Genomic DNA, 15,741 nt, shown 5'->3' with positions numbered 1-15,741 from the left:
AGCCCTGGCATCTGCGTATATATATTGTAGAGAGAGAAAGAGAGATGCATGCAAGGAGGCATCCGTGCGAACGACTAACTTAGTTCTTGTATTCCTCTGTCCGCGCGCCCGCCATGCAAGCACCCGAGCCCGAACGCACTTCACAGATGGGGAGGTTGACCCAATATGCAAGAACTGCGACAAAAATGCCATATCAAATCAAAGACACACCCTCTGGGAATGCGAGGGCCTTCCCCCACCCAGAGAGCTTCTGCCAGCTCCCTCTGAAACGACATGGGAGACCCTAATACGGTCCCCAGAAGAAAAGCTAGAAAAAGGAATCATTGCCTGGGCGGTAGAGGTCACCCCAGACAAGCGGCCATCTACAAAGCCCTGAAATTTCTCTTAATAAAATTGTTTCCTCCTCCTCATCTTCATTACAATATATATGTATGCGAATCATCCGGGCAATGCCGAAATCGAAAATTTGCCTCGAGAGTAAATATAATTGATATCACAATTACATGGAAGTGATGAAAGGGCGAAGACGTTTCCTATTAATCATTTGTCTAAAAAAAGACGCAGTTTCATCCGAAAGGCGAAGCATCGCTTGCGATAGCAAATTAGTAGGTACGAAGTAAGGATAGTAGTTTTATCGGCCGTATAGATTGTAAATATTTGCTTACTAACTAAATAAACAAGCATGGTGTCACGCCCGCACAGGTAAACATGAACACATCTCGCTCGATGACCGCGAAAAATTTAAAGGACACTTCTTAAATTCCAAAGTGTGTTCGGTGAAAGCCTGTGGCCATTCGACTGACTATGCCATGTCTAGCCAGTGGCGTTTGGTATCGGGCGAATCCACATTCTTGGGGCGCGTCTCCGAACCGCTTGCCGTGGAATCAACACCGGGCCGCTTGGGAGCCATCCGACTAACTTGACTGCTGCAACGAGACATCTGACGAAGGAGCGTTGCCGCGCGCGCCGCTGTGCCATCACGTGATTGCTGAGAAAGTGTGAGGGGGAGAGGCCACAGCTGGCACCGTTCCAGGGCACGGACGGACGGACGGACGGACGGTCGGGCGCCGCGAGTATAAGCCATTAAAGCCTTTCGCCTTAAAACACGTGAAAACGCTGGAGTGTGAAAGCGCGCCAGCGGCAGCGAGCAAATTGACCTTCGCGCTGGCTCTCGCTTAAACGTGAACTAAACGTCGAAAACGCAGCGCATATGAAGCTTTCGGCACTCGGCGAACGCAGTTTGTCCCCATCGCAGATCATTTTGAAGATGACGCCCCCGCGGGCGCACACTTCATCCTCATGCAGATCGCTTTCAAGATAGCTCCGTGAGCAGCAGTCGCGGGAGCAGGAGCAGAACGCCCTCCCCCCCCCCCCCCCCTCCCTCGTGTACGATGACCACGCGCTGCTTCCGGTCACCTTCCTCTCTCGCGTGCGCGAGATTAATCTGCGGTTGCCGGCTCACCCTCGCACGCTTCGCTTTCACTCGCGCACACAGCGCACGGCGCGCGGCGACGATATTATCGCCGCTGGACTTGATACGGAACCTCAAGGCGACGACGACGGCGACGGCAAAAATGCGCTTGGGGTCCAAGCCACTATTTCTATATCTTCATGCAGAAACCGTTGCCGTATCCGGTAAAATAGGGATAGCAGATCAACTTAGGGATGTTCTCGCTAATAAATTCGCCATTTCGTTTGAAATAGCATCCTACTGTGGCGCGCTCTCTGCATTCTAGACAATCTTCGCGGAAGAACTTTGCATTTTGTACGCATTTTTGAGATATGAGCCATGCAGAATTAGAAAGCGTACTTTCTGCACTTATGAATGAAACCTGATGGTATTGGCTAACGTGATATGAAGAGTAAGAAACAGCGTTCTTGCTGTACTAGCCTCCGGATTTCTGCGTTTAAGGCAAAAATGGCCAGCTACGCGCACACTGCAATTCTTTTTCATGTAGATACTGCTTCATTACGAGTCTTGCCCATTAGTACAGCCATAAAGTGCCTTGTTATTACCATCACACGCGACTTTTGCTAAGGAGTGCTTGAAATGAAAGATTTTCAATGATTAGTAAATCTCACAGTCATCCTTTTTTCTGTATGGCCATCTGTGCAAATATATTAAGCTGTTGCACGTCCACTTACAAACGGGCAAAACGCGGATTGATGCTTTCTCCTGATTCGCCTGTTTGTCTTCGACCAGTGGCCACGCCGTGCCTTCTCGACAGTCCTTGAAGCGCTCGGTTATGCAATAGCGCAATCAGAGTAGTTCTAGACGTGGATGGATGCTATGAGCGTCCCCTTTATACAGGGTGGGGACTTGCACCACCAAGCTCCATTTTTTCTTACTTTGCCAAATATCTCAGCTATTCTATTTTTAACAAACAATGAATGCCCAGCATAACAATTTCTGAGTCATTATTTAGAACTTCGTTTTTGTACTGCACCGTTCTTTGTGGTCTGCCTATTTTTCTACGACCAAACTTTCAACCGCATTTAACTTATCACTATTGCGGACAAGGTCATTTTTCCCCTGCCTTTCCTTGACTACAAGGCTTCAAGGAGGCCAGCGGATTCAAAACCTACAGGTAGCCGGGTGCATAGCTTCACATTCTCGTGAAACACGCTCCATCATTTTCGTAGCTTTATCACAGAAGGCAGATGTTTATTTTTTTATTGTTTGGCTATCACTTTATTACTACACGTTCTAAGGCATCCTGATCTCGCTTCAAAAAGTATACAGCTTCCGTTCGAGTTATTGTGAAATATATATTGCTTGATTTCATTTTTACCACTGAGGTACTTACTCACTGACGTTTCTTTTGTCGAGGGTACGGCGTGCTTGCAATCATTGCGTGCAAATCATTGTCTATATTACTACCTGACGTGAAATCGCTGATCATGAAAGTTTGTTGCTGAACTTGTGTTTCTGTGTATTGGTTTGTTCATTATGCAGTTTACCACTCTCCCGGTGCAAGTCATGTGTACTCAAAACTGTACGACCACTTGCTCAGCCTATGTGATATAAATGTTATTGTGACGGGCGATTTTACCCTTCGTACAAATAATAATACTAATACTAAAATCATCATAATAATACTAATAATACTACTAATCATAATCATTATAATCAGAGGTTTATTTTATGTACATGGCAGGACGAAGCACTCTCCCAGTGATCTCCAATTACCCCTGTCTTGCGCTAGCCTATTCCAACTCACACCTGCAAATTTGCTAATTTACTCACCCCGCTTTATTTTCTGACGCCCTCGAGTGCAGTTCCCTTCCCTTGACACCCATTGTGTAACTATAATCGCACACTGCTTATGTGTCCTACACATAACATGGCCTTCCAAGCAAATGTTTTTTATTATTATTATTATCAAATAGAATATCGGCTACCCCTGTTTGTTCTCTCATCGAAACCGCTCTGCTCCTATCTCTCAATGATAAGCCTAACCTTATTCGCATACGGTATATTATATACGGTATTGCCACATCTTCTCAGATGTGTTTCTAATAACGCATTCTGCAGTAGTGATGCAACGCCATTATTTCGCGATACCGAGTCGGTGAACAGCAGCTTACATATGATAAGAAGCTGCACATTGCTTTGCACAAGTGTGTTAACATACTTCATAGAAAATATCTAGTGACTTCAATACACGTCCCAACACGTGGTGTTGGACTGAAAAGAAAATAGCAACAGAAATACACCTTTTGCTTCTATCTAATGAATCTTCTTAATAGGATACAGATGTAAAACATCGGTAACCATGACTTTTCCTGGAGATAAAACGTTACACATGAGAGACGTCAATTCGATAACCTGTCAACGGCACACTCCATTGTGCACCTGGACTTCTCTTGGTCTCAAAAGGGTGTCAGCTTCATACTAAGTGGTTCGAAGACTGTGCAAACAGCGAAGCAGGTGGCCCTTGCCTAGCTTTCACTTTGCTTTCATTTGCTTAACTTCGTTTGGCTGGTTGAATGGGCTTGACATGGTTAACTTGGCTTGGCTTGGCTGGTTCTTAGCCAAACTTAGCTGACGCCGAGTATCAAGGCGATACTCGGGGCCGGCGCGCAGTCGACGCGCGAGCGCGCTCGGCATGGGGATGCCACGCCAGCGAAAGCGCAGCACCCGAACAGCCCATCTTGTTCGAGGAGAAACGGATGCGGTCCATTCTGGGTGACGAGGCCGGCGCGAAATGCAGCATGTCGCATATCGACGCTGGCTGCAGCCGGGGCCCGCCGACGAGCGCCGGGTACGTCGGCCGCTCCTCGCGCTGTGTCGAGGGAACCTAGGAGAGCGTCGCTTGTGGAGCCGCAGTCCTGGAACGCCAGCGTATGCATCGGTCAGACCGCAAGTCGGTGAAGCAACAGTTCAAGTTTTATGTACTGATAGTTTATAAGAGAGTCTACAGATCTCACGGATATTTCTCAGTTCACTTTTTTATCGTTTGTGTCTTTCCTTTCTCTTTACTCTTCTCGCTGTGCAGTGTTGCAAACCAGAAGCTCTTGGCAGCGCATCCATCCTCTGGAGGTTATTGACGACGTTAATGCGATTACACATCTTTATGGTGTGTGTTTAGTAAAACTTTCTGCTGGGCGAGTTGGTTCATACTTGCAAAGGAAATGGTTATGCGCAAGGCAAAAAACACGGACACAGAAATAGACGAGGACGAGCGCAAACTTTCAACTGAGTTGAAAGTTTGCGCTCGTCCTCGTCTATTGCGCATAACCATTTCTTTTGCAGGTGTGTGTTTAATTGGTAATACGTTTTGCACATAATGACGTACAATATGAAGATCGGCACATACCCAATGGCAAATATTCAGTGAGCCACACTGGCGTCAAAGAGGCTCATTGCCCATCAAGCCAAGTCCGCGTGAACGCATTCATTAAAGCGCTGTAAATACCCCGTTTTCTAAAGATTGACCAAATAAAGTTGTTTCCTCCTCCTAGATTGACCGACCGACCGACCGACCGACCGAGCAGGTCTCACTTAGTACGTGGCGTAAGTAAACTGGCTGTTAGTGATAAAAAAATTCTTATCTAGGCGAAAATCTGGCGATAGTGCTTTTGCATTCCCACGCGTAAGCAGTCTTACGTGTCTCTGCCGTATGTTTTCTCTGCTGTGCTGTCCCTTCGGTCGGCGCATAATTGTTGCTTTCTTCAGAACAGCTTCTCACATGGCGCATTATACTACGCGCTAACTACTGCGGAGGCGGGAAACAGTAGCCATGTAGTATAAATACGATGAGAATCCGGGAACTGTTGGTTTAGAGTCTATTTCGCAGATGTAGTGCGTTTCCCTTAGGTGTAATCACTTCGTGTAATTTTGGTGGCACCCTTGTCACACGTACATTGGGATATAAGGTACGTGAGACATCTAGAGCGCACATGGCGAGGTGACATCGCGAAGCTCGAATTAGATGATCCATGGTATGGCCGTACCTTCGATCCACTTTCGGGTGATGCCCTTCGCATAACTGCTGGACACTCAACTGTTCAATGAGATACTTTCTTGGGACGCATAACGAATTCAGCTAGATGCCGTTTCCGCGGCCAATTGGCGGGACGATCAGCAAAAGATGCAAGTGCTTACCGCAACCCTGCTTGGCCAAACAGCGGAACTTCCATTGAATGCCCCATTCGCAAAGTTTGATAACTTCCACTTACTGTCACAAGCCTTGGCTAATCGCTACAGGGACCCTTCATCACATCTGCTCGGCGACGCCAGTCAGCGAAACCCAGTCAAAATCTGGGAGAGATGTTTGAAATTGAGTGCTTCACGATAAAGGTGTTGTCGGGTGCCCCATCTAATGCGCTGAATGTATTACCGCGGATGCCTTTATCGACGCTGACTGGGTCCCAGACGATCGTCGCTAGTTACAAATAGACCACCTGAATGTTCACCACGCTGCTGTCGTTCTGCCAACTCATGCGTACTCAACCCTTCACGCCACGTGGGTCACCGATCACAGACGGCAAGCTAGCAAACCACCAGCACGTTGCAGATAAAATAAGCTCCAATATAAGAGCTTCATTTATGAAATGTGCTCAATTTGCGGGCTGCCTCTACGCAAATCACTGAGCGTGTTTCTAAAGGGAGAGCCAACCTAATCCCCTCAGCCTATATGTGTACGGCATTCTGTTACTTGGCGTTCGCCTTCCCCGACCAAACAAACAGTGACTAAATGAAGGATTGAATCGTCGCGAATAAGAGGCTAACGCTTAGTATGGCATGTAATACACTATGCAGAGGACCAGACACCATTAGGTTCCCCAAAAATTGGACCTTACGTTGTTTGTCGATGGAGCGGCCGATGAGATTGAGGAGCTAAGCAGTGCTGTCACCAATGCAGCTACCAGTCCAACCGGCACCACTCCGTTAAGGCACAAGAACAACAGCGATGTCATATAGCGCCAATCATCGCCGCGGCTCTTCCTTTTGTGAGCTCTTGTCAGATTCTCCCTGCGGTGTACGGAAAACTATTTTACACAAGTATGAAATTTAGTTCTCCTAACGTGGGCTATTATCGCAGACGTTTTCATATGAAACAGCGTAAAGAATTTGACTGTGCCCAAGCTGCTTTGCCGAAGGTAGGTGTATTTAGGTCCGGCTCAGCAGTCTCTTTGGCAGCCCGGTAAGTGGCGACGCCCTTAGCTTCATGAATACAAGACGTACAGTTCGTAGGCGCGCCCGGTAAGCGCGTATGCGTTGTGTTTCCCGTTGGCGTTTCTCTCGCTGGTGCAACGCGGTCAGTTACATGACACTTGTCTGTTAACGTCGCTGCCTTGCTGGTGCGCTAAACGCATCAACATGGTCATTCGGCGCCATTTCAAGCGATGCAGTCGGCAGCAAGCAGGCGTCACAGCCTTTTTCGACGCGGTAGAGAATCGATGTGTCGTAACAGCATCTTTATCGTCGACCCTCAGAGCATAAAGCTCAAAGAATAGGACAATGCTGGAATGAATGTAAAATATACGATGGTCCTACTGCGATAGCCATCAATCCGCCCCCTAACTTTGGTATAGATGTTTTACTTGATCTAGCCCTGGGAGCGCTATCCAGCGCCACTCAGGGACGTGGAGGCGGATGTGGAACATTCCTTTGTGCCTAATGGCATCACGTAACACGTGAACTTTGGAGAGCAGGAACGTGACTAATAAACCCTCGTGCTACGTAATGGCAGGAAGGCAGCGAGATTCTAGGACCTCGCTGTGAATCATTGAGAGAAGGTCAACCAAGAGGCTTGGTTGTTGTGATCACGGGGATCATGGTCATATATCCAACAGACAGTGAAGTCATGTAAAGCATCGGAGAAATTAGCTGCTGTTGTTATTGAAATCCAACAAATAATGAAAAAAAGGGAAAGGAAAGCGGACGAAAATTTAAGTTGGCCCCGGTGGGAGGTTAACCCGAAACCTCCGCAATACGCATGCGTTGCACTACGAAGACTTCCGCGGCGACGGCCATCACCGGCGAAATGTTGTCCTTTCGTCCAAAGCACAGGCTAACACTCCCAGAGGGGATACATGTAGTAAAACATCAACACCCAAGTTAGTGGACGGATTGATGGCCGTCGCCGTAGCACAGTTATTAGTGAAACGCACGTGAAATGCGGAGATTGTGGGTTCGGCTCTCCCCAGAGGCAAGTTATCTTGTAATCCACTTTAATTTCCCTTTACTTCATTATATTGTACACTGCAATTACAGGCACAGCTGATCTCCCCAAAGCGTTCCTTGGCTTCATTGTCTATTAGCTTTAAATAGTCATGATGACAAACATGCAGCCCTTGGGTATCTCTTCTTTCGTTCATTTATAGCGAGTGTCTCGATCGGCAGCCTTGATGCCATTAGCTTGCTACGAATGTTTGTCATCCACGTGCCTACTCTCACAAGCTCACGTGTTACGTGATGCCATCGGGTAAAATGGAATGTTACACACCAACCGCTATGACCCTAACTGTTGCAGGCTAACACTGCAAGGTATACATCTAGTTAAGCAGAAATAGTTAGTGGATGAATTGATGGCTGTCGCCGTAGCACAATTGGTAGTGCAACGCCGGCGTAATGTGGATGTTGTGGGTTCGGCTCCCATCGGCGGCAAGTTATATTTTCGTTCACATTCATTTCCGCTGTATCGATTATTTTGCACAGTTCAATTAAAGGTAATTTTCACGACGTTTTCCTTGGCTTCTTTGTCTGTTGGCTTCTTTTGGCCACGGTGGCCGTGGAATTCCTGGGCAGAGGTTTTAAATTGAGCGCCTCCCGATAAAGGTGCTCCAGAGCGCTCCTCCTAATGCAGTGAATGTAGCTGCCGCGGATGCCTTCAACGACGCTGAGTGGGCCCCAGAGGACAATTGCCAGTTATAAATAGACACTCCCAATGTCCATCCCGCCACTGAAGCTTCCTGGCAACTAATACGTACGCTACCCTTCATACCACATTGCAGTCGGCGAAGTAACAGACCACCATCAAGTTGCAATTAATAGAAGCTTAAATTCAACACTTCTATGCAACGAATGCGTTCAATTTGCAGGCCGCCTGAACGCAAATCGCGCGCGCGTGTTTAAAGTGACCGCAAACCTAGTCCCTTTGGCTACTACGGCTCAACGCACCCACAAACTTCCCAATCACACAGGCACCAATGAGTTCATGAAAACTCGCACTTACGTCGTTTTTCGATACAGAAACGAATGACTGCAAGGCGCTAGGCAAGGCTGTCACCAACCCAACTGTCAGTGCTCCCGGCGCCACTCCGATAAGGCACAAGAACAACAGCGATGTGACATAGATCCGGCCATAGCCGTGGTCTTCCTTTTGTGGGCTCTCGTTGGATACTCCCTGCGGATTGCGGAAGACTTGGGTATCAACTATTTCGCTGAAGGATGGCGTTGAGTGTCGCTATCCTGGATTGTCTGCGTTGCTCTTTTTATTGCATTTTATTGCGCTCGATTTTCTACAAGTAGTTTGTCGCATGCGTTCGATGGTTTACGACCATGTTAATGTGTCGTCGCTGGGCACAAAACTGAGAATTGTTCGTGTAACTGCCAAAAATATCGGCGTACATGAATTGAAAATAACGTCCTCTAGATAATACGCCAGCTTTCGTTTGTTTATCGGTAAATAGAAGAAACCCAGAAGCTCGAGTCCAACACTTACATGTACCGAATGCTCTCAACTTGCGGGCCGCCGCTACACAAGCTATACAAAGCAAGAGCGTGTTTTTGAAGGTTGCGCAAACCTAATATCGTCAGGTCCTACTGTGCGACGCACCAGCATAAAAGAAAAACAAAACAACTATTACGCAATCTCTGTGAAGTACCGGGGCAGCTAAATAAGGCGATTTGTACATACATATGGACCACACCTGATTATTTAGTGTTCGGATTCGCAGAAGAACCAAGCAGCCATTGATTGAAGGATTGAATCGTCACAAATAAGAAGCTAACGCTTAGTATGGTAGGTGGTACACTAGACAGAGGACCAGGCACAATTAAATTCATGAAATATTCACACTTACGTCATTTACCGATGGAGTGGTCAATCACAGCATGAAGATGAGCAGCGCCGTCACCAATCCAGCTACCAGTCCTCCCGGCGCCACTCCGATAAGGCACAAGAACAATGGCGATGCCGCATGGCACCGGCCATTGTTGCGGTCTTACTTTTGTGAGCTCCCGTTAGATTCTCCCTGCGAAGAGTTGTGTATCAACTATTTTGCAGGAGCATGCAATTGAGGGCCGCTATCACGGGCTGTTAACTCTGCCGTTTTTCATCTGAAACAACCTAATTCATTTTACTAAGCTCGGTTCTGTAGATGAATATGGTTCTTCACATGCATTCTATCGATTACGATTACATTAATTTGATGTCACTGCTCACAAAAGTGAGTATTTATTCGTATAACAGCAAAAAATAGCGACGCCCATGAATCGACAATAAACTGCTCCAGAATATGCAGCAGCATTTAGTTTTTTTACTGCCAAGTAGAAGAAGCACACAGAAAGTAGCAATAACGGCGACAACGGTGAAGCTCTAAATATAAAGCAACACAAATTATAAACAATAAATGTATTTGCATTGATAAATTACGGTATTTATGAATTCTGTTTCCGTTAATTTCGCGATAGCGTGCATCTAGGCGGAGAAAAAAATAAAACGGGATTGTTTCGCTTTTCAGTCTTTGTGTCGAAAACCGCAGCGCAGGCACGTAGTGTAACGTTATAGACTTCAACGTAATATGTGCAGTTACCATTCTTAGCCTACATCGCGCACTTTCCGCTGTCTATAATTCTGCCTGTCTTCCTGCGTGTCTGTGGCTCTGTAATCGATTTCCCACCAGCTTGGGCCACTTGGTAGCCTATGGCGCTGTGCATGGGGACCCAGGTTCTAAACTAACCGTTGGACCAACTTGGGTGACTGGGTATTTGGCATTGTGCATGTACCGCTCTTCAATGAACAATGAACCTCTTTAATGCCACGTTGGGTCACTCCGTATATGGCACTGGGTATGACTCACTCTTCAATGCACCTCTTGGGCACTAACTTCAGTCCCTAAGTATGTGCCACCACGTATGTGTCGCTCTTCAAAGTCCAAAAATCAATCAAGTCTACTTCACTGCTACGGTGAACCAAATCCGCGTTATGTCTAGTCAAATCAACCTGTCTGACTATGTAGTGACACACGCGCATTACACCGCCATCGCGGTGCCACTGTCAGATAATGCACTGTGCCCAGAGGGAAACGTGAGAAAGCCCTTCTTTACCGATGAACAACCAGGGCCGAGCATGAAAGGCCCATGATATCGCGGCATCTTGATGACATCAGCGTGATGACGTCAAGGCGGTGCCGCCATCCGTGTTTCGTTCTTGTTTCTTTATGGCTTACCAAGCCTCCTTTAAGGCAAGGCCAGCGTTTCAACAGAGGATCTGTTCTAAGTCGAGCCTTAGCCATCTGTCCGTCCGGCGGTGTCACGCAGGTCACAGGACCAAGAGAGGATGAGAACCGCGTCGGAGAGGGCAGGTCACGTGACCAGCGGAGGAGGAGAGGCGCGCTGGGAGAGGAGGCGACCAATGAGGGGGCGCACACTAAGGGGAGGAGGTGGCCACTGAGAGGCTGCGCTGGGCGCGAGGAGAAGAGGCGATGATTGTAAGAGAAGGTGTTACTGCGTGGCGCGCCCTTTCGGATAACGAACGCGGAGTACCACGAGAAGTTCTACTCTAGAGGAAGCGAGAGTCGGCTTATTTTGAGCGTCAGGAAGAGTTGGCTCGTGAACGGGCTCGTCGCTTGCTTTCATTACTGGAGGTCCAAAAAGGGCCGGCGTAACTTGCACGCGAGAAAAAGCACGTCAGAACACGGAGAGAAACCTCAGACGAAAAAAAAAAACACACTGACAGATCCGGAAACATATAGTAGCACCAATGACGCAGCGCGCAAAGCTGCTGCCGACGCCGTCCGCGTTTTCCCACGTTCGCGCTTAACGCGCGCGGTGTCCGTTACTGCAACCGGAACCGACTTACGATGGTTCGGCAGGTTTCGACCAGAGAACTGGACACTCGTCGACTTGGGTCGGAAGTTGCTGCCTCTTCTCGCCTCGCAACAGTTCAGTATAATATAAGTTCGTGTTGTAGATCTGTGTTTACTTGTGTTTACGCAATTGTGTTTGCACTCGGTGTAACTAACACAGCTCCGCTGCTCGACCATCTTCACGGAGATGGAATGGCTCTGAATGTGTAAAGGCAAAATTGCCTAGTGGGAAATAATTAGCATAGTAGAAAACCGCTACTGTATAAATTTCAAACCAAGGCAGGCTCTGTGCGACGGGCGATGTAGAACGTAAAAGCAGCGTAAGCTCCTACACAATGAAGCCTCCACATCATGCGCTCCCCTATGTGACATGTAAAGTGCATATTTCATGCTGTAGCTTGCAGGTCCCAGTTATGCAAACTGCAGCACTGACAGCGCATGTCGCATGCGTGAGGCTAATGTAAATGTTCGACGCCTGGTGCAAGTGGTGGCGCTCCCCGTCGAGGAACCATTCTGAGAGGCCTAGTGTGTAGACGCCAAGGCACCGTTTCTACTGCGCAGTTGCTGCTGCTTCACGTGTCAGCACTTTGTACCGCTCATTAGTGAGCATCTTATCTAAAGAGATTGAGAGAAGAGGTTGACAGAAGAGAATGATGCAAGAGGTTCTTGGAAAAGGTTGATTGAAGAGGTTGAAAGAAGAGGATGATAGCAGAGATTGGACGGAAAAGCTGATAGGATAGGTTGATAAAAGGTTAATTTAAGAGTTTAACAGAAGATTGTCGGAAAGAGTTTGATATAAGAGGTACCAGAAGAGGTTGACAGAAGAGGTTAGTAGAACAGGTTGACAAAAGAGCGTCAGATAGAGCGCAAAGAGGCTTCGTAGAGGTAAAATAGATTTATAGAAAAGCTTAATTTGTCTTTTAGAATGTACCTTTTGTTTCCGCCGTGTTCTGGGGCTGTTCCAGCCAGAACACGAAGAACCAACTGGCCGATGCTTTTATGATAACTGTCTTAATCACTTCCGGCAGGAACTCCAGATCTCAAAACAATTTATAAATAATTTTGTGCGCCTCCAGCAAAGCGACCATTTTATCGCCGCCCGCCGAGACGACCGTGGAGACATCGTGTGTCCTCAGGTGCAGTGGCAAAAGCGCTCACATTTGTCGCCGGGCGTCAAGGCCTCTGCAACAAACTGTTGCTGAGGTGTAATAACAATTATATTATCAAGTGATACCGAAAGTGTGCGTCATATGTGAATCAGCCCCCATCAGCAGCGCAATTGGTTTCGCAGCTCGGTGGCGTGGTGCGCCCACCGTACGAAGCTTATTTCGTTAGCTTGGTTTGCTCTTTGCTTCCGACGGTGTATAGAGATCCAAATGTATTTTGACTTAGAAAGTTAGCCTCTTCATATTCATGCATGCGTGAACGAGTTGACAAACAGTAAGCGCTTTAAGTGCTAGCGGTGGCTGCTCAGTAGCCGGTGACGGCCACAGCCAGCAAGCTATAGTCTCATCGCCTTCATCGCCACCCATCTGTACATGCAGAGGAGAGAAGGGATACGCCGTTTGAGTCTTTCCTGCATTTATTGTGGGCAAAAAGAGGATCGTCGTAATAAGACAAGCACCGTTACGAAACTTTCCTTTGTTGCAGATGGGCCATATCAGTACGGCAAGCTTTCCTAAGCGTAGCAACACCCGCGGCTCACTGACTTCGTCGGCAGCCGCCGATCGCTCTAACCCGTAGGCCTAGCTCCCCGTTTTCGAAGCCGCAGCAGGTTAAAACGCCGCTACAGTATTAAAGCGTTTATTTTCGTGAGCATTTTAGTGTCAGGGCAATTATTTCGTGGCTAAATGGCGCTTTCTATACTCTATCGGCAGCAAAGAGCAAACCAGCTATTTTAACCGCGTCGCATGGTGGTCGCTGCACGCTACCAGTCTGGGAAACCAAGTGTGCTCACTCGGCAACACACCAGCAGTGTGTTTCGACGACGTACACCCCGATCTTTGTTGAACGTTGAAAGAGTGCACGCTGCTCGCACCTTTCCCTTGCTGGCATCAGCAGTCTCCAAATCCATGATATTATTATGATACCATCAACAGATGGTCAAGAGACGAGCCGCCAAAAGAAAGACAATGAAGTGTGTCGGCTCTCGGCGCGAGCATGGTCTGGCTTCAGTGTAAACACAGTGTATACAGTCTATCTTGTCTGCGTCATTCCACACGTAACAATATTTTTAACGCACTCTTCTTCCTTCAGTGCCGAGCGTCGATGAGCATTGCGAACAGTGGTAATTTTGTACAATGCAGATAATGTCACACACAATCAGCTTCAAGAGTATGCTTCAACAAATCGGAGGTCCGTGTCATATACGAAAACGGGAACGGAGTGACGCTTTCCTTTCCTAACGCACGCGGCTTCCGCCACAGAGCACAGGCATTAGAGTGGAAACAAAAGTTACTTTCTAATCACATACTCCCGCCCTCAGAGCGCAGGAGCTTCGTTCTTGTACGATAGGTTGCGATCACTATTTTGCAAATCGTCAGTTGCTGCAAGGAGCCATTGTTGACGACATCCGGGGGAACAGCGTCGACCCCTCATTTCCGATTTTCTTGTGATTGCATCGGAGGCGGGCATATCACTAGTGGAGTCCGCCGAGGTGCTTTGATATTGCGGGCTCAGCTGCGAAATGTTCCGGCATTCTGGTAAGCCGGGATAAGGACAATTATTTCCTTCGTCTAGTGACCTACGAAATAAAAATTTTAGGTGAAGACATATTTGGCTGGTGCGTGCTATGGTGTGTAGAGTGCCCCGACATGTAGTGCGTTTTGATTCAGCTATGTAGACTGCTAAAATATGGTGTTCTCCCATAATCATGGATTTCTGTACTGTAATGCCAATGCCTGTTGTTTATGTGCAAAAAAAAAAGCACGTTCATGTATCATCCACCTCTCGGCCTCATCTCCTCACCTGCATGCAACTCTCAGCAATAGAGACGGACAGCAGAGTGCGTCCTCGTATTCTTAACTTTCTTAAGAAAACGTCGTTTTACGCATTGATGCACAAAAGTAACTGGAACGCCAATGCATTTCTCCACATGCTTCGGGAATCAATATACCGAAACTTGTGTCATCCTGAGAATTTCTCCTAAGCGGATCCACCTTGTGAACTCCACGGATAGAATTTGTAAATTGCAATATGGGCCTTAAGGTAATTAGTTAAAGACTTAATTGGAGAAATCATGTAGGCTAGTCGATAATGCATTTGAATTTTTTGTTCAAGTAATGTACGTCTCTTCGAGTAGACGAGCTCATCAACTAGAATTGTGCTATTTACCACAGACAACATTTAAAATGTTTTTAAAGTGTTCGCTGAAACACAATTGTATGTGTGCCACGTCTGATTACTTAGCGTTCACGTTCACATACCAAGAAAGCACCCATTAAATGAAGAATTGAACCTTCGCAAATTCGAAGCCAGCGCTTAGCACGACACGTGATTCACTAGACAGAGTACCAGGCACCATTAGGTTCATGAAAAACTCGCACTTACGTCGTTTGTTGGTGGAGCGACGGATGACTGCGAGGAGCTAAGCAGTGCCGTCACTAATCTAGCTACCAGTCCTCCCGGCACCACTCCGATAAGGCACAAGAACAGCAGCGATGCCACAAAGCTCCGGTCATTTTTCGCGGTCTTCCTTTTGTGAGCTCCCGTTAGATTCTCCCTGCGGTGCACGGCAGATATGTGCATCAGCTATTTTGCAGAAGAATGCTATTGAGTGCCACTCTCACGGGCTGTTAGTACTGCCGTTTTCCGCCTGAAACAACCGGATGCATTTTGCCACACTAGATTGTGCAAATGAAGAAGCTTCTCTGCGTGAGTTCGATGATTTACAACCATGCTGATTCGACGTCACTGTCCACAAGAGTGAATTTTCATAAACACCAAGAAATAGCGCCGCCCATGAATCGAGAATGAAGTACAATGCTGCAGTATTCGGTTGCTGACGGCTGAAAAGAAGCATCACACAGACAGTAGCAAAAACGACGTCACCGGTAAACATGTTCTAAATTTAACGTCACACAAATGATAAATAATAAATTTACTTAAACTGATGAATTACGGTATTTCATAATTTCCTTAGCGTTGATTTCGCCATAGTATATTGTTACCAACAATAAAAATAAAACGAGCAAGTTTCAC

At 47.2% G+C, this 15,741-nt stretch overlaps 1 long non-coding RNA gene across 1 annotated transcript; it reads right to left on the bottom strand.

Moving 5' to 3' along the window:
• Window positions 1–8,715: 8,715 nt before the first annotated feature.
• LOC125944028 (uncharacterized) lies at window positions 8,716–15,200 on the bottom strand. Its single transcript, XR_007466071.1, has 3 exons — window positions 15,091–15,200; window positions 9,535–9,705; window positions 8,716–8,855 (listed from the first exon to the last, which is right to left on the bottom strand). It is a non-coding gene; the product is annotated as an uncharacterized LOC125944028 (long non-coding RNA).
• Between the last annotated feature and the right edge of the window lie 541 nt (window positions 15,201–15,741).

The sequence above is a fragment of the Dermacentor silvarum genome, chromosome 3, assembly GCF_013339745.2.
Source record: "Dermacentor silvarum isolate Dsil-2018 chromosome 3, BIME_Dsil_1.4, whole genome shotgun sequence".
Classification (NCBI taxonomy): Eukaryota; Metazoa; Arthropoda; class Arachnida; order Ixodida; family Ixodidae; genus Dermacentor; species Dermacentor silvarum.
Note: the sequence above shows the minus strand (reverse complement) of the source record. Positions and strands in the feature narration are given on the sequence as shown.